Source organism: Bos indicus x Bos taurus, chromosome 5 (genome assembly GCF_003369695.1).
Source record: "Bos indicus x Bos taurus breed Angus x Brahman F1 hybrid chromosome 5, Bos_hybrid_MaternalHap_v2.0, whole genome shotgun sequence".
NCBI lineage: Eukaryota > Metazoa > Chordata > Mammalia > Artiodactyla > Bovidae > Bos > Bos indicus x Bos taurus.
The window spans coordinates 101,029,720-101,052,454 of NC_040080.1; the positions used below are offsets into that span (position 1 = coordinate 101,029,720).

At 42.2% G+C, this 22,735-nt stretch overlaps 1 long non-coding RNA gene across 3 annotated transcripts in view; it reads left to right on the forward strand.

Annotated features, from left to right (window-relative positions):
* Nucleotides 1-4,084: 4,084 nt before the first annotated feature.
* LOC113893300 overlaps nucleotides 4,085-22,735 on the forward strand; it is a 99,516-nt gene continuing 80,865 nt past the window's right edge. For all 3 annotated transcript variants that reach the window (XR_003511278.1, XR_003511280.1, XR_003511279.1), the window contains exon 1: nucleotides 4,085-4,212. This is a non-coding gene — a long non-coding RNA (uncharacterized LOC113893300). The remainder of the gene's footprint in view (nucleotides 4,213-22,735) is intronic.

Genomic DNA, 22,735 nt, shown 5'->3' on the forward strand with positions numbered 1-22,735 from the left:
GAAACCCCTCAAGACTGTTCCTACCCCACTTCAGATGCTAATAGCAAGTAGAAGGTCACAGCTACCTACCACTTCAGCCCAACACATGGCCACAAATCAGAGGGTCCCATGACCTTCTTCCCAGGTTCAATCAGTTTGCTAGAGCAGCTCACAGAACCCAAGGCAATGATTAATTATGTTTTTTTTTTTAATATATAATTTCTTTTTAAATATATAGTTTCTTTTCAAATATATAATTTATTTATTTATATTATTTATTATATATATTATATTTATTATTTATTTGTTATTTATTTATTATTTATTTTTGGCTGTGCTAGGTTTTCATTGTATGGTGGGCTTTTCTCTAGTTGGGGAGAGTGGGGGGCTACTCGTTTCAGTTTGCGGGCTTCTCATTGCAGTGGCCTCTCCTGTTGGGGAGCATGGGCTCTAGAGGGCACAGCTTCAGTATTTGTGGCACGTGGGCTTAATCACTGAGGTTGGAGGGCTCTGGAGCACAGGCTCAATAGCTGTGGCACACAGGCCTAGCTTCTCTGCGGCATGTGGGATGTTCCTAGGCCAGGGATTGAACCTGTGGCTCCTGCCTCGGCGGGCAGATTCCTTACCACTGAGTTACCAGGGAAGCCCGTCACTGGTTTCTTAAAGGATGTGATAAAGCATGCAGTTGTGCACCAGGGAAGAGATACATAGGGCAAGGTCTAGGGTCTTCAGCAGAAGTTTGTGTCTCTGTGGTCTTAGGTCTTTTTCAGTAAGCATGTGTTCACCAGACAGGAGGCTCTTGAAACTCCATACTATTGGAATTTTGATGGATGTTTTGTCGAGTAGGCATGATCAATCATTAACTTCATTTTCAGCCCTTTTCCTTTCTCAAGATAATGGGAGGCAGGGCTGAAAATTCCAATCTAATCATGACTTATTCCTTCCGATAACCGGTCCTCATCCAAAAGCCCACACAGAGTCCTCTTATTAAAACAAAAGACTGTCTTATCCCCCAGGAAATTACAGGGTTTCAAAAGCCCTGTGTCAGGAACTGGGGACAGAGACCAATATATATATTTCTTATTATAAATCACAATATCACACATTTGATTACAGAATCCTACTGTCTGTGATGGAGAATTAGCTTCAGAGGCCTATAATAGAGAACAAAAACTAAAAATTATCAAAACCCATGAGGATTGATTCTCTCCTATAAAAGTCAGGAGGTGGAAAATCCTGGCCTCGTCGGACCACTTCACAGGCTTGTTTAAGAATCAGGTTTCTTCTAGCTTTGATTCCCACAGTCACAAAGCAGAGGCTCATGCTGGTCATCACATTCACATTCCAGTCAGTAGGAAGGAGGATGGAGAGACGGGAAAAAGAGGACACCCCTTGCAGAGTCTGTTCCCTCAAAGAATCTTCCAGGAAATCCTGTATCATACTTGTCGTCTGCACACTCAGCACCCAGAGTTATCCACATGGCCATAACTAGAGAGACTGCAGAATACAGACTCTAGTTGGGCACATGTGTCCCCTAATATGTAATTGAGGTTCTGTTACTGGGGAAGGAGACTGAATATTACGTTCTCACTTCATTCCTGGAGAAAACCCTACCCGCCACTCTAGGCGGCAGGTCCGTGACCCAGGCCAGGGCAAGAGTGCTGCATTTTCCCATTTCAGTGATTGGTTCAGGGATAAAACATGATTCAAATTCAATCAATCCTATTACTCTCTGGATTTTTCCATGGAAAGGATTTTCCCTTAAGGTTGCTAAGCCCCAAACCTACTGAATTAGAATTGCTGGATATGAGGCCTGGGAATCTGTTTTTTAATAAAAGTTCCGCAGGTAATTCTTTGATTGACCAGTTTGAGGATTACTAATATGTCATATATATTAAGCCAGTAGTTAATTTAATCTAGTATCTCCTGTCTCAGGATCTTCAAAGAACAGTGAAAGGGAGATTGCTAGGTATCTTTCATAATATGAGCATCAAAAGATGGGGCATATATTAATAATTTAGTTCTAACTGCACAGTAAGCTTTTAGGTGCCCCTGACGATAGACTCTCTTAGAACTATGATTTTTTCTAGTTTATTATTTGCCCTATACAATAGCATTTGAAAATATAAATCATCTTAGAAATACTTTGTTTTAATTTCACCAAGACTTATAGGTCTGCTGTTCTCACTGGACTGTGCTCACTTTATCAGAACCATCTGATCTTAAAGAAGAAAAAAAAAGAAACTTCTGTGATGTTATGAGCCATCAACTCTTGTGTTTTGTCTTTTCTGGTTTAAAGTTCTCTGATTTCTTTAAAAATTCTAAAAATTTTAAGTGCCCTTTGGATACGTCCAGGTTTGTTATGACATTTTTGAGGTTTAAAGACTGGAACTTGACCCCGTATTTCTGTAGCAAATGAATTCTGGCATCTCTGTGTGTATGTGTGTGTGCGTGTGTGCAAGCACTTATGAGATTGTGCTTTCTATTTTGTTTTTAACATCCTTCCTGATGATGCTTGCTTTTGTGACTGCCACAATACTTTGGACCTCCTTCTTCGGGGAATGGGCTGCGATGATGCCATCATCCTTTTCCTGGATCACGTCTGCACTCGGAGGCCCTGGTCTCCTGAGAACAAGGTGGGTTGCCTTTTCCTGCGGGCACTACCTGTGGCTCCCTCCACTGAGCGTCAATATTCTCTGCCCACTCACACATCTCTGTGAGATCTTCCTCGTGTTTATTCTTGTTGAGTTGGTATTTCAATTGCCAGAGGGTCTTGGCATCATTTATAAATTTGAGATTTCACTTAATTGATGTCTACATTGCTTTTGGTAAATGATAACTTGTCCACATACAGCTTCATGAAACACAGAATTTTTAATATATCCTCAAACAGAAGAGTGATTATCCCTTTAATGTGCCCTGATAATATCCATCAGCAATTCACAGGTAATAATAGAATCTGATTAAAAGTAGTGAGTCTTTTATGAAAATATAGCCTCATAAAATATATATAATTTCAAACAATTCTTGCTCTCTGTCCAATTCCAAATTGAAATTTGGAAATTTCTACTCCCAAATCCTTCTCAGAAGGACATTTTGGAATTGCCACTGACTTTTATACAAAGCTTCATATTTTTCAGGCTCTCCTAACACCTTGACGAAAGAAATCTAGAGTTAAAAAGTTAAAAAAAAAAAAAAGAGGCTGGCTGAGTGGACCCATAGAATATCTCAGATCAGATATGATTCTTAGCTGTAAAATGAAGATTACAAGCTCGATGAATGGATTCCATCTTCCCAGATGAGACCCCAGACCTGTCACTTTCTTTCCCTGTGAACTTGAACAAGTTACTTAGTCTCTCTGAGCCTTGGGTGTCCTCATTGGAACAATGGGGATAATACCAACACTTAGCTGATGGACTTGTGAAGATTGAATGAGAAAATGATGTAGAGCACTTAGTAAAAATGAATTATGATTGTAAGCCTCAGGGGAGTCCATTTAATAATAGACAAAGTGTTTGTTCAAAGAATATTTTGGGGGCTATAAAAAGATAAATTAGATACAAATCTTGACCTTTTAGCCTTGAAATGAAGCTAAAAGGAACCTAAGTCATTGTGGGTACAGAGCAACAAATAGCCTCAAGTTAAGAACATAGATTCTGAATTTAAACTCCTGCAGGTTCAAATCTTAGCTTCATCACTAGCTGGATGTATAACCTGAGACCAGTTCCTTCACTTCATTAGTTTTTCCCTCTTCTCTTCTGTGAAAAAATGGAGATAGTGCTCAGCACTTTGGCTGGCACATAGAAACTGATGTCACTTATTTCCATCAAAGAGATCCAGAAGCAGTACTACAGCAATTGAGAGGAAGAGGGGAATGGTTTTTTTTTTTTTTTTTTTTTTCCTGTTTGGGGAAGGGAAGCTTCATGAAAAACTTCCTGAAATTGCTGCTGGATCACAAAGTCAATTTAAAAATTTACCAGAGAATACACATTGAGCTTCCCAGCATCAGGTTTCCCAGGTGGTTCAGGGATCAAAGAACCCTCCTGCCAATGCAGGAGAGTCAGGAGATGGGGCTTCAACCCCTGAGTTGGGAAGATCACCTGGAGTGGAAAATTCCATGGACGGAAGAGCCTGGTGGGCTGCAGTCCATGGGGTCACAAAGAGTCAGACACAGCTGAGCACGGACATGCATATTGAGCTATTACCATGAGGTTGGTCCAACTATCGTTTGAGGTAGGTTTTATAGAGATTTTAAATTCCCGTCTTTCAGATGAGAAAGCAGAAATCAGAGCATTTAAATTGAGTCTTTTGCTGGTATTTCTTCACAGATGGGTCTGACTCCGAAGCCCAGGTTGTTAACATCTGTTTCGTCCTCCACAGCAATGTGGATATTGCATGTCTCACTGGTCCACTTCCTTCCCAGCTCAGGGATCAGGACGTTGGGAGAGCTGAATCCGTCACTGCAAGGCTGCTGACCAGCAGCTAATCAGACTCAAGGAAGCTTGTGGGTTATTTTATCCAGGTCATATTAGGGTCAAGACAAATATCCCGACTTCGTGGTAAGATAAACGAAACAAAACCTACCCAAACTAAACCAAACCAGACCAAACCTACACCTTTTCAGTCACTTGAATCTTGAAGTCCGTTGAATGGTGCTGAGTGATCCTGACAAATTCCTCTCCTCTGGCTGCCTTTTCCTTGTCTATTTTCAGGAACTCCAACACCCTCCACGCATCAGTCAAGCTAGAAACTACAGCTAATTCAAACACAAATTAGTTATATTACTTTCAGATTAGATTCCTTGTTCTATCCTAATTCCTTGATGGGGGACAGGAAAAGCTCTAGTTTCAGCAACAGCACATTGACAGACCATTTTCTGATAGTAAAAACAGAAGCTGCATTTTTTGAGCCTTTCCTTTGGGCTAGGCTGTGTGCTATTTGCAGACTATCTCCTCTAATCTTTGGTAACTTCTTCGTGAGGCAGATATTACTCTTATGAAGTGGTTAAGTACCAACTTCCTGATAGCTCAGCAGTAAAGAATCTGCCTGCAATGCAGGAGCTGTGGGAGACATGGGTTCCATCAGGAAGATCCCTTGGAGGAGGGCATGGCAACCCACTCTGGTATGCTTGCCTGGAGAATCCCATGGAAAGAGGAGCCTGGCGGGCTACAGTCCATAAGGTCACAAAAAGTTGGACAGGACTGAAGAGTCTTAGCACGCATGTACAGTTGTTAAGTACAAGAGCTCTCAAATTAGATTGCTGGGTTCAAATCCTGACTCCATCACTTACCAGCTGTCTGACTTTAAGAAAATTGATTAACTTCTCCATGTCTCTGTTTTCTTCCCTGGAAAATAAAAATACTATAGAGATATGGTGGGAAGCGAACTAATTAACACACGATAGTGTCTTGGTTGTTTTAATTAACTAATACATGTTAGCACTTTCGGAGAAGGCAATGGCACCCTACTCCAGTACTCTTGCCTGGAAAATCCCATGGACGGAGGAGCCCGGTGGGCTGCAGTCCATGGGGTAGCTAAGAGTCGGACACGACTGAGCGACTTCACTTTCACTTTTCACTTTCATGCATTGGAGAAGGAAATGGCAACCCACTCCAGTGTTCTTGCCTGGAGAATCCCAGGGACGGGGGAGCCTGGTGGGCCGTCTATGGGGTTGCACAGAGTTGGACACAACTGAAGAGACTTAGCAGCAGCAGCAGCAGTTAGCACTTTTGAGGAGGAAATAAATTTTCCTCTAATTTCATAAATTTAATGATTGGAAGCTTGTGAATCAAATGGACAAAAGACAGACTGGCAAGAGAAAAGACAAACTTATATTCACTTACGTTTGCAGTAGTTCACAGAAAAATATGACTCAAGGAAGTGGTTAAAATTTAGGGCTTTTTTACCATCTTAATAGTGAAAGAGGAGGGAGAGAAGGGCACTTATGGGAAAACAGACTTTTAAGAAAGAAAAATGGGCCCTTAGGAGAATAAATAGGAGATATGGTAATTTCGTGACAATGTCTGTTAAGGTCATGTCCTAATGCTGACTTCTCTCCAGCAAAAGACGTCAATTTTCCCTGGGTGGTTAAAGTCTGGGCAGGGCATTTATGACAGCTGAATTCTTTTGGGAAGCTCTGCTTTTAGGCAGGTAAAGGGAGTTTCGGAAACAGACTCTTCCCAGTGGTATATTCTGGATTCCTTTAATTCTTATCGAGTCCATTTTACAGATGGGCAAATGGAGGCTTAGAGAGATTTACTTACCTGTGACCACCAAGACAGTCCTGATGCTGGGAAAGATTGAGAGCAGGAGGAGGAGATGACATAGGATGAGACTGTTGGACAGCATCACTGACTCAATGGACATGAATTTGAGCAAACTCCAGGAGATAATGAAGGACAGAGAAGCCTGGAGTGCTGCAGTCCATGGGGTCACAAACAGTTGGACACAACTAAGTGGCTGAACACCAACAACCAAGGCCATAAAGGGTGGAATTGGGATTTGAACTCAGGTTGATGTGACCTCATCTTTCATCAAAGATCAAAGACCTTTGATCTTTCCACTGTGCATGATCAAAGATGGAGAAACTATAATCTCGTGGCAAAATTCTTAGAAAATATAAATTTTTTTTTTCAAATGAATTTGACATACCTGGCCTTCAACTTCATCATTTTTGCAAAATGAGGTTTTGAATAATATAACCTTGCAAGGCCTCCCTACCTCAAAATTATTATTGATTTTAGGTGTTGTAGCATAACCTTTCACTGGAGAAGAAATTATGGTCATGTTTCTAAGAATATAGCAGAGGAGATACTTTGATGTGTCATCGTATATAGCAGAGGAGACACTTTGCAGGCTCATGAGCTTGCAAGCTGGGAGCTCATGTAGTCTCCTCGTGTGGGTACACCTACGGATGTGGTTCAGTTGTGAAACTGAGCAGGAAAGACCCTGTGAGGCTTCTGGGCACAGAAGTTTTCTGTCCTGACCTTTCTTGACCCCAGCCTCCATGACTTTCCCTGAGTTCCAAAGGGCAGATTTGAACACTTGCTAATTCAGGAAAGGAAGGGATGCTAACACAAGGAAAGGGTAGCCAGGAAATCACAGTGCAACCTTGGGGCAGGGTCCTGGTTCCACCTCAAGGGATACACATAAGGATATCTTTAAGCTTGTTAAGATAGCAACATTCCTCATATCAGAGAAAGACCACTTAAGGCTACATTAAAGGAACCAGAGAAACTTTTCAAGAAGATGACCTGAGACTAGATTAGAGGGCTGGAGGCCCTGCACATACCCTAATTTTATCTTAATCTCTAAATCCCACCCTTTGAACTGCTGCTGTAAAACTCCTCATCAAATCCTCCTGGGTTTGGACACAGTTTTCAAGAGCAAGAGCCCATTGTGTCCCCCTTTGCCTGGCAAAGCAATAAAGCCATTTTTTCTACTTCATCCAAAACTCTGTCTCTGAGATTCAGTTTGGCACCTGGTGCACAGAGGCTGAGCTTTCAGCATCAGTTGCTCTGAAAAGAATGACTGTCGCTGGAAGGAAAAGGGAAGATCTTAAAACGTCAATAGTTGAATTGTTTATTTCTATCACACATGCTGTTGACCTTGGATTCTGCACGTCCTCAGGGAGTGTCTCTCTCTAAGGTCATTTCCAAAAGGTGATGGGCAAGGCAAGTCCTTCTGAAAGAGATAAGTGGCTTCTTAAAGTAAACTCAGAATAAATGGACTACAAATTCTGTTTACTAAATATTTCCTGGTTGATGGACTCTAACGTGCAGCCCTGCATGGCAGTTGAGGAGTGGAAGAAAGAAGAGATTGAATTCTGTCTCTGTATCGTTTGGGAAAGGCTTTTGGAAACTGCTCCAGATGGGAGATTACATAATTTCAGAGCAGTAACTCAAATCTATAGGAAAAGATGCTACTGCCTGGGTGATGTGTTTACATTGGAGACTGCTGAGACCTGTGCGAGGTTTTTGTTTTCATTTTTTTTTTTTTTTAAATTTTTTGGCCAGTTCTCGAGGCATGTAGGTTATTTGTTTTCCAAGCAGGGATTGAACCTCAGCCCTTGCAATGGAAGCACAGAGTCTTAACCACTGGACTGCCAGGGAAGCCCCTTGTGTGAGTGGCTTTTGAAAGCTTGCAGTAAAATTTGTTAAATGTATTCTTTGTAGTTTAAATCTGTATAATTCCTTGCACCACCACACAATTTTCTACGTGTGCAGTTTCCATTGTTCTAAATACACTTTGCATTTTGTGTGGTTGCATTTCAACATCGCAAGGTTCTGCTGCTGGTTATTCTAACCAAAGGCTTTTTCCTCCCCACTTTGAGAACAGATTGGAAGGCTGGATGCTTGAGCCAGAGCCAGCTGAGTCAAACAGTTTAAAAAAATTTTCCCTCTTCTTTCTCTTTTTAAAAAATATCTCTTCTTTCTTTATATTTCCTTTTCTGATGATGAGCCTTCAGTTCAGTTCAGTTCAGTTCAGTCACTCAGTCGTGTCCTACTCTTTGCGACCCCATGAATCGCAGCACGCCAGACCTCCCTGTCCATCACCAACTCCTGGAGTTCACTCAGACTCCCGTCCATGGAGTCAGTGATGCCATCCAGCCATCTCATCCTCTGTCGTCCCCTTCTCCTCCTGCCCCCAATCCCTCCCAGCATCAGAGTCTTTTCCAGTGAGTCAACTCTTCGCATGAGGTGGCCAAAGTATTGGAGTTTCAGCTTTAGCATCATTCCTTCCAAGAACACCCAGGGCTGATCTCCTTCAGAATGGACTGGTTGGATCTCCTTGCAGTCCAAGGGACTCTCAAGAGTCTTCTCCAACACCAGATGATGGGCCTTAGTGATGTTAATTTAGTAGCAGGATTCTTTTTTTAAAAAATGAATTTGTTTTAATTGGAGGATAAATACTTTATAATATTGTGATGGTTTTTGCCATACATCAACATGAATTGGCCTCAGGTATACATGTGTCCCCCAATCCTGAACACCCCCTCCCACCTCCCTCCATACTCTATCCCTCTGGGTTGTCCCAGAGCAGTGGTTTGGGGCACCCAGTAGCAGGATTCTTATATTGAGTCTAATTTTTCAAGATGATTTCTCCAGCCTCAGGATGGGACTGATCTAAAGTTTGATTGTCTGATGCAGTGAAGCTTATAATTAAACCAAAAAATAAGCTAATGTAGGAAGAGAAGGCAAAGGATTACTAGCTGAGACCCGAAGTTGTAAGATACTAAAAGAAAAAAAAAATTGGCTTTTTTTAATCCCATGTGAGATGAAAAAAAAACCACAAAACCAAAACCCAAACAACCAAGCCAACCAAACAAAACATAAGACTTGGCTTCTAAAGACAAGGCTCACTTTAGAAAAGAAAAAGAGAAAATCCATTTATTTAGGCACCTGTCAAGAAGTTTGTTCTTCCCACCGAAATAAATCACAGGTGTACCCACCGGCAAGCCCACCTAAAATAAAATAATAAAATCCTAATAAAATGCTTATCAGTTCAGATTAAGGAATAGGGTTCAAAGCATTAAAAAAAAAAACAAAAAAAACCCAAACCTCAAAATCTCTTTCCTTAAACCACACTTCTCCTCCTATCTTCCCTACAAGTTGATTCATTCACGTTTTTCAATGAAGTAAAACAAGCGGCCCAACTTTAGTTTCTCTTGGGAATGGGACTTGAGGCTGCCTGAGCTGTTTCTTCTGTCTTTTTGCGACTTTCTGATGACTGAAGAGTTCCACCCACTTTGTTTAAGTTCTCTCCAGGGCTCAAATCTACACGTTGGTGGGACCTGGTTTTCGTTTTGCTTTAATGGCTCCTCCGAACCTTACTCATTTGGCAATCCTACCCACTACCTTTCTTGTTTTTCTAATCTTTAAGGGTAATAGCCCACATCCCCCTCCCCAGCAGGCAGGCTCTTTGGGATTAAGGGTGATTGATTGATTTACAGTTTTCCTTGTTTTGTTTGGCTGGTTTGGTTGTTTTGTTTTCTTCTCACGGGGGTTAAAAGCCAAACGTTGTTTTTCTTATTACTTTGGATCTCAGCTAGCAATCCTCTGAATTGTCGTCCTAGATTAGCCCTTGTTTTTTAGTATAACTATAGTGAAACATTATAAACCAGTCAAAAGTTTGACAAAACATACTTTGGGTGTTAAAAGTATGCATAATGGATTTTTGCATTTTTACATAAACAGGATTATCGTCACATATTTTTCCACAACCAGCTTTTCCAACTTCAATAATTTATTAAGAACTTCTTTCATCTTCCCTAAGTATAGCTTTGTTTCATTAAAAAAGACTTTTTTATTACATTGTATTCAATGATACAAATGTGCAATAATTTGTGTGATTGACCTGTTATTGAGGAACATTAGCTTGTTTACAATTTTTCACTATGATCAGCAGTACTATAATGAAAATCATTGGTTTATTCTGGCTTAATTGTTTCCTTTGGATAAATTCCTGGAAGTGGAATGACTGGGTCAGTGACCTCACACATTTTATATCTGATTCATATTGCCTGCTTGCCCTCTGCCTCCTCAGACTTGTGCCGTTATCTCACTGGACATTGTTACTCTTTTTACCCTGACTCAGTCAGTAAGGTGGCACCTATTTTAGAAGCTGGGGTTCTCTCCACCACAGTTAGAAGATCATACAATGTCAGATCAAACTTTCTGATGGCAAAAATACTAAAGATATGAAAAGTAGGGAGAAAGAGGAGGACGCAATGAATTTTCTACTTCCAACTTTGGTTTCTCCTTGATTTCAAGAGCTGGAAGTGGAAGAAGAAATTAATGCACAAGAGAAATGTGTAAATCTGGTCTAGGGTATTTTTACCTCAGATCTCTGTACTCTTCAACTTTTCTCAGGAAAAACAAGAGCCCCCCAGTTTTGTTCCCTAAATAGGAGAAACATTGCAGAAGACAGTATCTCAGTACAGGAATGCATAGGGTAGGGTGGAGATGTGTTGGGAAATTTATTGAGGGCCAGCCCTCTATATTCCAGGTGCTCTACATATATCGTCTCATTTAATCCCCCACAACAACCCCAGTGGGTAGTGCTGTTATCACCTTTAATTTGTATTTACAGAGCAGGGACCCTAAGCTCTCAGAGGGTAAATCCACGCTATCAGAAGCATAGAATCTGGATTAGGTGGTGGTGGCGAGGTATCTGCCTTAAGGATCAGTTTTGTCATCTGACACACAGGCCTCAGGGAGTGGGGGCCTGGGTGTGGGGCAGGGAGGAGCATGGGGAAGAGGGTGGGGACAATGGCTGTCCCTGGAGGACAAATGCCTTTGTGAGCCTCGGGGAATCCGCTGGCTGTGTCTCTGTGTTCACAGATCAAGGCTCAGGATTGTCCTAAGACGCCCTTTGCTTTTGGCGACAGTAGGGCCTATGTTTGTTTCCAGAAATCTCAGTCACCATCACAATGAGGCTATGTTCATATGTAATCGGGTTTGACAGGAATTAATTTTTAATAAGAGGTTCCATTCAGGCAAACAACTGCCCTGCAGGGCTGCGTCAGGGTCAGTTGCCCAGGGCTGGGCACTGGCACAGGACGTGCTCTTGACTGTGGCCTGGGGAGTACGTGTGTGTGTGTGTGTGTGTGTGTGTGTGTGTGAGTGTAGAGGGGGAGTAGGAGTTGGGATGGGGTTACTGATTGGTCTTAGATCTTAAGTGAGGACCAAGCACTGGTCTTAGCAGAAACTGGAGGAGATAGCTGGCCATTTAGAATTTCCAAGAAGAATAAATATGCAGCCCCCCAGGAAACCCCTTTTGGTTCTTCATACTAAGGGCCCTTTCAACAGATTAGAGGCTTAGGGTGTGCTGTTCACTGTGGTCTTGTTCAGCGCCACTTACTCTGTGCTGTTACCTAATCTTAACGACAGTCTTACATGGTACAGTGTCAGCAGTCCCATATTGCAGATGAGGAAAACCGAGTCTCAGAGAAGGCAGACTGCATGCAACCAGAAAGCACGGAGGTAGACTCTATACCCTCACTGCTGAATCATTTCGTGTCCCCTTTGTGGGGATGAATCTCCATCCTTACGCTTCTCTGAGGACCAGTTATTGAAGTATTGGAAGCACTCACGCTCAAACTCTGTCGTATTTACTCCATCCTTCTCACTGTCATCACATTAAACAACCACATTTATTTATGGCCTCTTTTCTCCCGTGTCACACAAACTCTATGTCACTCACATCCCTTATCTGTTATTAACACCAATAAGGCGAATTTCATACCAGTTTTTGAAGCTCTGGGCCTTCTGTTTTTCTCTGTTAGAGGCTGCTTCCTTTTTATTGAAGAAATGCACACTTTTGGGAAACTTTCATTATTATTCTTTTTTTTGGGGGTCCTGCGAAAAGGCAGAATCTCAAGGCTCTTCTTTCTCAGTGTGGGCGGGCCTGCCATTTCCAGCGCTGCAGACTTATCCTCCAGCCGCCCCCAAAACATTTATCAGGAGATGTGACTTCTCTCTGAAATTACACAGGTTGGTTTAAAAATAGATGGCAGGGTTTCCCTCGGCAGGGAATGCTGTCAGGCTGCCCACTTTTGACAGCCACTTCTACCTCCCTTCTTTGGTACATGTCAGAGCATTTTTATCTTGAAAAAAAAGGAAAGTGTTGTGCTTAAGTAAACTGGAGCCCTAAAATTACCAAAAAGGTTCATCCGAAGCATCTAAGGGTGTCTTAAAAAAATGCTTGAGTTTCCTGATTAAGAATTATGCACAATTTGATTTTCTACGCCTCGCCATCTTTACAGGGGCATTGTTAGCATGAAAATGAATTTTAAAAATACATTCTAGCGGAGGCGGGCATCCTGACATGAAGAGTTCTGTTCTGTGTGGAAGGAGACTCGGCTGGGAGCATGAAGTAGCTTTGTTGCTGAGAATAGATCAGCTTGCATCCTGAGTGCAGCAAAGGGAGATAAAAAGTTAAACAAATAGCCCTAAGACAAAACAAATAAAAACAAAGCAAATAAAAATAAGGTTTGGAAGTAAAAACAGATTAACTGGAAAAAAAAAGAAAAAACAAACCCCAAAACCACCCCACATAGAAATGCTGGGAAAGAGAACAGGGGCTTCCGACTTGGGTAAATATTCTCTAGTCAAAATCTTTTCAAAATGATAGGACTGGTTGAAACATCTTGTCCTGTGTGTGCGGGAATACAAAAATCTCTGTTTTCTCCCCCAACCTTTTGCCTCTCCTCCTATCTGTACTGTCTGTTCCTCCCTTATATGGCTGTTCTCGGAAGTCCAGGAATTTGAGTGTTATGTGAAAGGCTAATTCTAACTGGGCTCAGGGACATTCCTGTCAAATGGGAGATGTATGGGTGTCATCCCGTGAAAGATCAACACTCCCGGCATCTGCTATTCTGCATCCCTCTTTCATCCCAGTCTCTCTAAATACCAGGCTTAGTTAAATGGCCTAACAGCCCATTATCCCCTCCCTGAGACCCCTCTTTTCAGCCACTGTTTCTTTAATTAGCAGGATAAGTGTGATTCCCTAGCATTTCTTCAACATTGTAGCTTTGCAAAAAGATGTTTATTATCTCACTGATTACACACAAAACCCTGTGAGATAAGGAGGGCAGGAATTTTTAAATCATGTTTGCTTCATAGAGACCTGAGGCTTTCGTAGGTTCTGGTTACGGCTTATGATCGCACAGCTCATTAACGGCAGAGTCCATTTCCCCTCTTCAGTCCCAGGCTCCTTGGCGCCTTTGCTGGGTGGTTTTCCCTAAACAGAATGCTTCCTGACTTTGGACATTAGACGCTATTTGTGGATCCAAGTTAGATATTATTTTGTAATGTGAAAGCTCTTCCAGGTTTATGCCTCCATATTAAAGAGGCTTTTCTTGTCTCAATCTGAATGACTTCATGCTTTCGGAGGTGTATTAGTTTCATTCATTCAACAAATACTTACACAGACTTAGTTTGAGCATATAGCAGTGAAAAACAAACAAATTCTTTACCCTCCTGGTGCTTATGTTTCAGTGGAGGAGACCAAGAATTTAAATAAAGAAATAAGTATATATATGATAGGTCTGGTGGTAAGAAGTGAAAAGAAAGAAAAGCAAGGTCAATGAAGTATTGTGCATTTATATGAGATGGTCAGGGAAGGTTTTTTGTTACAGAGATATTTGATGAGATATCTGAAGATCTAAGGAAGTGGGAGCTCCAGATATTTGGATGAGGAGGAAGCATTGTAGGGAAGATGATGGCATGTGCAGAGGCCCTGCTACTGCTAAGTCACTTCAGTTGTGTCCCACTCTGTGCGACCCCATAGACGGCAGCCCACCAGGCTCCCCCGTCCCTGGGATTCTCCAGGCAAGAACACTGGAGTGGGTTGCCATTTCCTTCTCCAATGCATGAAAGTGAAAAGTGAAAGTGAAGTCGCTCAGTCATGTCCGACTCTTAGCTACCCCATGGACTGCAGCCCACCAGGCTCCTCCATCCATGGGATTTTCCAGGCGAGAGTACTGGAGTGGGGTGCCATTGGTGTGGGAGAATGCAATGAGGTAGCTGACAGCAGCTGAGAGGGGAGGTGAGTGGTGGGAAATGAGGTCAGGGAGGTGGGCAGGGGAAGTGGCAGTGGGATAGAGTCATAGTGAGAATTTTGGCTTTAACTCTGAATGAGATGGGTCACCACTGGAGGGGTTTGAGGATGGAATTCTGGTGTCAAAGAGGGCATTTCGACAAATGTCTGCATCCTGCTGGGCGATGGCCCAGCTCTGACCTCTCCCAGCCTAGCCTCTGTCCCACTCAATCTCTTTTTGTTATTCACCAGAGGTGACTACAGAACTTGCATGGCCTCATTAAAAAAAAAAAAATGTGGGGACATGTGTTCAAACAGTAAGGAAAAAAAGGTATAGTTAAAGGTGCTAAAATATACAGCCTTTTCCTTCCTTCTGCAGCCCCTCTTTCAACTTGTCATAGTGGTTTAAATTTGCCATTTAATGTAGTTCTAAGTAAAGGGACATTAACATTTAAAATTATCAGCATTAATTTTACCGCTCATCTTCATATTGTGCAATGCCAATATAAATGCCAGTTTTAAATGCAAATGTAAGAGCATTTTACTTGTATGTGAAATCACTAAAATTATACATTTCAGGTTTTATAGTTGATGCATGTATATTATTTTGTTTCTGCCAAAGTGAAGGAAATGCTATACAAAACTAATTCAACTATTTTTATTCTTTGATATGTAACATCTACCAACAGTCCACCCTTTGCTTGCTGATGGGTAAGGAAAGACTAAAAGCAAAAGGAACTACTGGTTTTCCTCTTCTCCTCCCTTTATTTTATGTCAGAGCTTTCAGGATAAGTAGTTGGCTAATACAGGGCTTCCCCGGTGGCTTGGCAGGTAAAGATTCTGCCTGCAATGCAGGAGACCTGGGTTTGATCCCTGTGTCAAGAAGATCTCCTGGAGAAGGAAATGGCAACCCACTCCAGTATTCTTGCCTGGAAAATTCCATAGACAGAGGAGTCTGGGGGGCTACCGTCCATGAGGCCACAAAAGTTGACACTACTTAGCGACGAAACCACCACCACCAGTGCAGGGAAGTACTAGGAATAACCAAAGATAAGATAGAGTTCTTTGGCTATTTAAGTTTTTAGAATGCCGTGGTCTTTGTGCATTTGGAGCAAGCTTTGAACGGAGTAGAAGACGTGGTCCCTAGGTGGGACACCCCTACTTTTGCAGCCACAGATGTAACACACTTTCTACTTGGTTTGAGTCTCACTGAACTCTCAAATGTTGCAGGTCACGTGATTCTGTGCTCACGGGGCCTCAAAAACGCTCGGTGTGAATGGGGTGGCGGGAAGTGCTGGCCAGATATAGTGTGTGTACTTCTTTCCCCATCATACCATTGGACCTGATGTAAGACATTCAAAGACGTTATTAAGAGTTTTAGGATGGTGACATCAGGACATTAAACCAAGAGCATGGCACATGAAACCGGCCCTGGTTTTCATCCCAATCTTTCTAGAACTTGGCTAGTCTTTGCGTAGGAGAGAGTAAGGGGTTGCCTGAGTGCCTTCCCCGTGCCTTCGTGGCAATCCACACTGCTCGTGAGGAGGGCATGTAACCAGTCCTGCCTGAGAAGATGGTGCCTGCTTGGAACAGAGAGAATTCTTCCAGAAAGCACAGAGGAATCTGAGAAAAATGAACAAGGGAGAGGCAACTTAAGATGGCTGAAAGAGAGACAGCAGGTGGAGAAGGGAAAGCCAGGGAGGCTCTCTGACAGCCTTTCGTGTGGAAGAGTGAGGACACGGGGCTCAGAGAGAGGGTGGCTCAGTCGTGTCCAACTCTTTGCAACTCCGTGGACTTATACAGTCCATGGAATTCTCCAGGCCAGAATACTGCAGTGGGTTGCCATTCCCTTCTCCAGGGGATCTTCCCAGCCCAGGGATCGAACCCAGGTCTCCTGCACTGCAGGCAGATTCTTTACCAGCTGAGCCACAAGTAAGCCCAAGGATACTGGAGTGGGTAGCCATTCGCTTCTCCAGGGGATCTTCCAAGCCCAGGGATGAACCCAGGTCTGCCGCATTGCAGGCGGATTCTTTACCAGCTGAGCCACAAGGGAAGCCCCAGAGAGAGGGGCACCAGGCCAGTAACTATTGATAGGATAACCTCAAAGAGAAGTTCACACTAATAAAATCAGGACATAATCAGGGCCAAGGAATAAAGAGGCAAAGTTTGGATATAAGTAACTATTAATTTTAAATTTTAAAAAGAGACTGGGCATTAGTCTCCTGATTTTTTACAGGAAGTGAGAGAGAAGCAATGACTTTAAGATAGTCATTGTGTGTATATGAGCTATATTTATACATACATACATATATATATATATCTTTTCATTGCATATATATCCTTTACACACATATGCATATGTCTTTTTTTCCCTCTCCCTTGGAGGAAGGATGAATGAGTAGAACTACTCAGACAGGATAAAATGTCAAGAAAAGACAAGCTTTCTGAATTTGGAGAAAATGAGAACCGTGGGCTTCAGTTTCAGACTAAAGAATAATGTCAGGAATGAGACATTAGGAAGGAGCTGGTTGCCTGACATTTGTTTGTGATTTACAGAGAAGGTTGTGGGAGCGTAGGTGTCACTTAAAAGAAGCTGAAGCTCAGAAAACTTCTCGAGAAGCCGTCTGTCTGTGGGAGAAGATACCAGGTGGAATTTCCCTGGGGCGAAGGTCCTGAAGAGAAGATCCTGAAGAGAAGGCTGTGGTCTAGTTGGTGTTGCCCTTAGAGCCAGGCAAGAGGTGTTAGAGTCCTGAGCCCCCAGCCTAAAGGGATCCTGTCTTGGGAATATACTGGACAAGGAGTCTTCAAGGCCAAGGGGACAGACTCGTCTGAAGTTCAAGCTCTCTTTTTCAAGACCATGTCCGAGTGCCTAGGTTCTGTGAACTCTCCAGGCCTGATTTCAATGCCTATGTGGGCGTTTGCCCTGAGCTTATCCTCCTAGCTGCAGACTCTTGTGCATTTGTAGGCAGGTGGGGTTGCCAAGGGCTAGCTGCCAGGCAGGGTTTGGATTGCTTGGATGTACGTGCTGGATTGGCTCCCACCTTGCCTTTGAGGTTGGAATGGGTGCTGGCTGGACCTGGGGGGTGGAGCGGCGTGGACAGGGCTCTCTCCCCACGTCTCTGTTTCAGTGTGGAACTCCGAGGAACCCAAAAATACTGAATTTGAACCTGGGGTTCCTTGCTATTAAGAAGTAGAATTGTCCAACCAGGAGGATAGAATATATTTTATTTGCCCATTTATTCTCTTCTTTTTATAACTTTTAATTATTTATTCACTTGGTTTGTGGGCATCTGTTTGTTCTCCAGCCCTCGCCCTGCCTCCCTGTGAATCCTTTGTGGGGGTATAGAGGCTTAGGTGAAGGTGAAGGGTGATAAAATTCCGTTTCCCCCGCATTGTTGTTGTCTTGTTATTATCATTAGCAATTAAGATGGAGACCTTTCAAGGTGGACTAGCAGATCCTTCCTGCCTAAATTTACTCTGAGTTACTTCTCATTTTGTGAATGGATATAGCTGTTTTAAGGTGAAGAGTAAAAACATTTTGATGTTGTAGGCATCACTTGTTCCTTTGATACCTTGAACATGAGGGGAAAAAATGGAGAGACCAGAATTACTGGTTAAACTGAGTATCTTATTTCAAGCAGATGACTGCAAGACATTCTTTCCTCCAGGGAACCAGGTTTAGGAGTTCCTCCACGAGTCAGGGAGGAAGCCAGAGTGAGTCTGTACAGCCTGCTTTTCTTTCTCTCTTTTAAACTCAGATCCTGACTCTCTTGTTCTTTCTAAGACTTAAAATTAAGAGTTTAAAAACAGGGAAGTAAAACAGCTTGGGCAAGGAGAGCAGTAGGCCCAGAATGTTCTGTTGATTTTGAATGTTCAACTTCTGCTTTGGCTCCAGGACATGGAGTCAGCAGGGCTGACTCGGTTGTGATGGGGGGAACTTTAAGATTCTTTTGTGGAACATGTGACATGGCCAGTATATTTTATAACAGTACGGACAAGATTTTAACAGACAGATTCCTGTTGACAACATGAAGACAACATATTCTGAGCACTTAAGATGCCAGACATATGCTGAACATATGATAAGCATCATCTCATAATTAGAAGATTCTAATACAATTACTGCTTCTCATTTTACAGATGAGGAAATGGAGAATTTAAGATACCTGCTCAAGACTTTAGAGCTAGTCGGTTACTGACCGGGCCTGAAACTGGTTCTTTTTGACAACAAAATTCATCTCCTTGACCTTGATGTTACACTGCCCAGCGTTCCAATATGTGATATGAGATTGGGTCAATTATTTCACTTAATTTCTAGAAGAGCAACATTTCGACATGTCACCTAGTCTGACCTTTTCAGTGAATAGTTGTGAAAGCACAGATCCAGAGAGGTCAAATGACGTACTTGAGATCAATCAGCTTGTTAGTGCCAAAAACAAAATTCAGGTGTCAGAAATTCTGTATTGGCAATTATTCTGCTACATTCTGATGAGGGACTCATTTGAAAACACAGTTTGAGTAATAGTAGGTGAGGAAAGTGGAAATGTTTCTTTTTAAAATTCAAACTTGGAGCAGAGTTGCCAGGCTCTCTTATATCCCCTGCTTTTTCTCTGCCTTACAATCTGTGCTATGAATTCTGAGAGCTTTCACACGGAAAGGCATTGCTTATGGCTGAACCTTAATATGTCATATTAAGGATGAAGGTGTGTGTGTCCTAAGTTGCTTCAGTCTTGTCCAACTCTGCAACCCCTTGGACCGTAGCCCTCCAGAGGCTCCTCTGCATGGGATTCTCCAGACAAGAATACTGGAGTGGGTTGCCAAGCTCTTCTCCAGGGGATCTTCCCAACCCCTGTTGAACTGTTGTCTCCTGCATTGGCAGACACGTTCTTTACCACTAGTGCCACCTGGGAAGCCCAGGGATAAAGGTACATGATAGCTTCTCTTGCATGTTTCTATGCCAAACGTGCATTTTGTTTTTGTGGCTGTTTCATCAAAACTGCTTCCTTCTCTTCCTAGGTGAGCAGGATGTAGAAGTCAGGAGAAACATGCCCCCATTTTCAAGTACCTAATTTATACTTGACTTTCATGTGTGAACAACTTTTGTTCTCCATCCAGCTGGATAGAAATTGTGGGGAAAAGTCACACGATGTCTCTAACTTACTTTTAAATGCCTCTGCACAGGAAAGTAAAATGAGTTTAAAAAAGGAAACAAAAACTGTTGGAACTTTAACCTGCCGTATGGATTCAGAAGTTGTTTCTGTCAGCTTTGGCAGTAGAACCAGTGTTCCCAAAACGCATTTATTTGTTCACAGTCGTTTGGGTAGCAGTCTGTGCAGGGCTCGGTGGTGACTGCTCATCTCAGGTTTCACTGTGGCCAGAGTGGGGATGAAACAGACGGTTTGCAAAGGTGTTCATGACAGTTCCTTTCATTCCTACACAAAGGTCCCTTGGCAACATGACTTTGCCACTCTTCTCATCAAATAGGGGAGTCTAAAGTAAGCCCCTACGTATGAATGAGTTCCATGCAGTGAGTACATTCATAAGCCCAATTTGTTCGTATTCATGACTCCAACAAAGTAAGCCGCGGTATTCAAATAACACAATCGTCTGGAAGTACTCTCCTGTAATAGGTTTATAATACTTTCCACATGAAAAATATATAAAAAACAAACACAAGAAATAAAACGTTTTCAGTCTGATAGTACTGTATCTTGAAAAGTACATTACAGTACAGCAGCTGGCACTTCTTAGCAGTGCCAGCCATGTCCCTGCCACTTTTACACTTGCTTCCAGGCCTCCAGGGCTTGAAATAAAGGAACTGTCCTCCTGTGCCCTATACAGAAGCTGACAGTAAAGTATACAAAAGCACAGCCACTTGTAGAGGAGCACGCAAGGACCAATGTCCACTTGACTTGACCCGTGAACTTACATGACGGCACGCTCACGTCTTTGAAAGTTCGAAACGCGAAGGTTTGTACACAGGAGACTGACTGTATTTCTCTAGCCCCTTGAATCTGAATTTAACGGTGACTTTTTTGCCAGAGAGGATATTAGCAAACATGAGGCAGCACACATTTAAAGAGGACTTGCATTTGGGGGCTTGCACTTTTCCTGCTGCAAACTGAAAGACCACTTTCTGAAGAAGCGTAAATGAACTTCCTGGAGGAGAAACCTCAGGGAGAGACAGACTCAACCATCTCTTCTGTTGTGACTGAGGCCTCAGATGTGAGTGAGGCTGTCTTAGACCTTTCAATCTCTCTCAAGCTGCCCCAGAACAAAAGAACTGGGAGAGATAAATCATTGGTTTTATAATCCACTTATTATTCACTTTTTGGTTGGTCTGTTTAAAATATCACATTTACTGCCCATATCAAAAGTCTTACAGACTATAGTAATTTTAAAAAGTTATTTATTTATTTGGCTGTGTCGAGTATTAGCATGTGGGGTCTTTCACTGGCACACAGGCTCCAGAGTGCAGACTCAGTAGCTGTGGTTCATGGGCTTAGTTGCTCCAAGGAATGTGGGATCTTACTTCCCCGACAGGATTGAATCCACGTCCCCTGCAGTGCCTGGCGTATCCTTAACTGCTGGGCCATCAGGGAAGTCCCGACTACAGTGATTTAAAAAAAAATCTATGTTTGCATGCTTAAAGAGCCTGAATGAGTACCTAGCAATCTAAGGCAGTTTTAATAAATTTTGTCCTACAAAATGGTGTCACTGATACTGTTGCCTGACTTAGAGCCGGTCTGCTCCCATGCCCCTTGAGACAGCGCTGGTGGCTGCCTGGCTTCAGGATCAAGGCCAGCACTAAGTGGGGGCATTGCCCCCCAGTACCACCCGTGGCTGGGGATTGAGGGAGCTCCCGGGACACAGTGGGGCTGGACTTACGGGACAGGAGCCCGTAAAGATTAGGACTACCACAGGGACAGCACTGGGACTGGTGGGTCAGAAGACTCCCGGGTCATGAAAAGCTAAAGCCTTTCAGTTTTGGAGTGGTTTGTCTGGCAATGAAAACTATAGAACTTCAGAAGAATTGTTTGGAACACAACACCCTTAGAAAATATCACTAATTATGGAAACAATGCCAGTGTCTACCAAATAAGGACAGCATAAAAATTACTGTTTTTCACTGATACATAATTGACATATATTTCATTAATTTTAGGTGTACAATGTAATGATTTGATATATGCACATTGTGTGAGGTAATTACTGGAATACATTTAGTTAACATTCACCACCACACATAGTTACTTTTTTTTTCTTATGATGAGAACTATTAAGATTTACACACTACACAGTAGTCTTAACTATAGTCAGCATGCTGTAACTTACATCCCCAGGACTTATTTAACTTATAACTAAAACATGGTACTTTTTGACCATCTTCACTCATCGTACCTACCCCCAACTTCCACTTCCAGTAATCTCCAGAGGTATTAAAAGTTGTATTATTAAAACTAACAATGATGATGATCATCCTGACAATGGAAATATCTCATTTGCTATAATAAGGAAATATAGTAAAGGTCAAAGTTCTTTCATAGAATGATCTCATTTAAAGGTGTACACTCTGTTAAAAAATGTTTGCTCTATACTTCCATTTGTAATATTGGCATATATTCTTATGTTTCCTGAAGATATTTTTGAGGGGATAGTGTTAGTAGAAATATAATAAAGTGTAGTATCTATAGGAATTGGACATATGGAGAACTGGTTGACTTTTCACAATTTAATCAGATTGCTTTCCCCTGGATGGCTCAACTATTTGAAGGGAGAAAGGATTTTTATCGTACATAAGAACAAAGAGAGGGAGCATTTTAAGAGATCAGAACATAGTGGGCACATCTAAGAGATCAGCATAAAGGTGACAAGTTCCTGGCAAAAAGATGTATAAGAGTTGTGTCAAAAGTGTATGGAGGTCTTGACTTCAGGAATTAAGAAGAACACTTCCTTATCCCCTTCTTTCCTATTCATCAAAGTTCATCAAGTTTGGAGTTCTTAGCATAGTTAAGCTACATTATGACATATAATAGCATTTCCCCCAATATTTTCTTTGTTTTATTAGTTCCTCAAGATGGTCAGCATAAAAGGGATAAGAAGATAAATAAGTCTGACAAATATATTAAAGCCTACTTTTTGTCAATGCACATAGTGAAGAGTTGACTCATTGGAAAAGACTCTGATGCTGGGAGGGATTGGAGGCAGGAGGAGA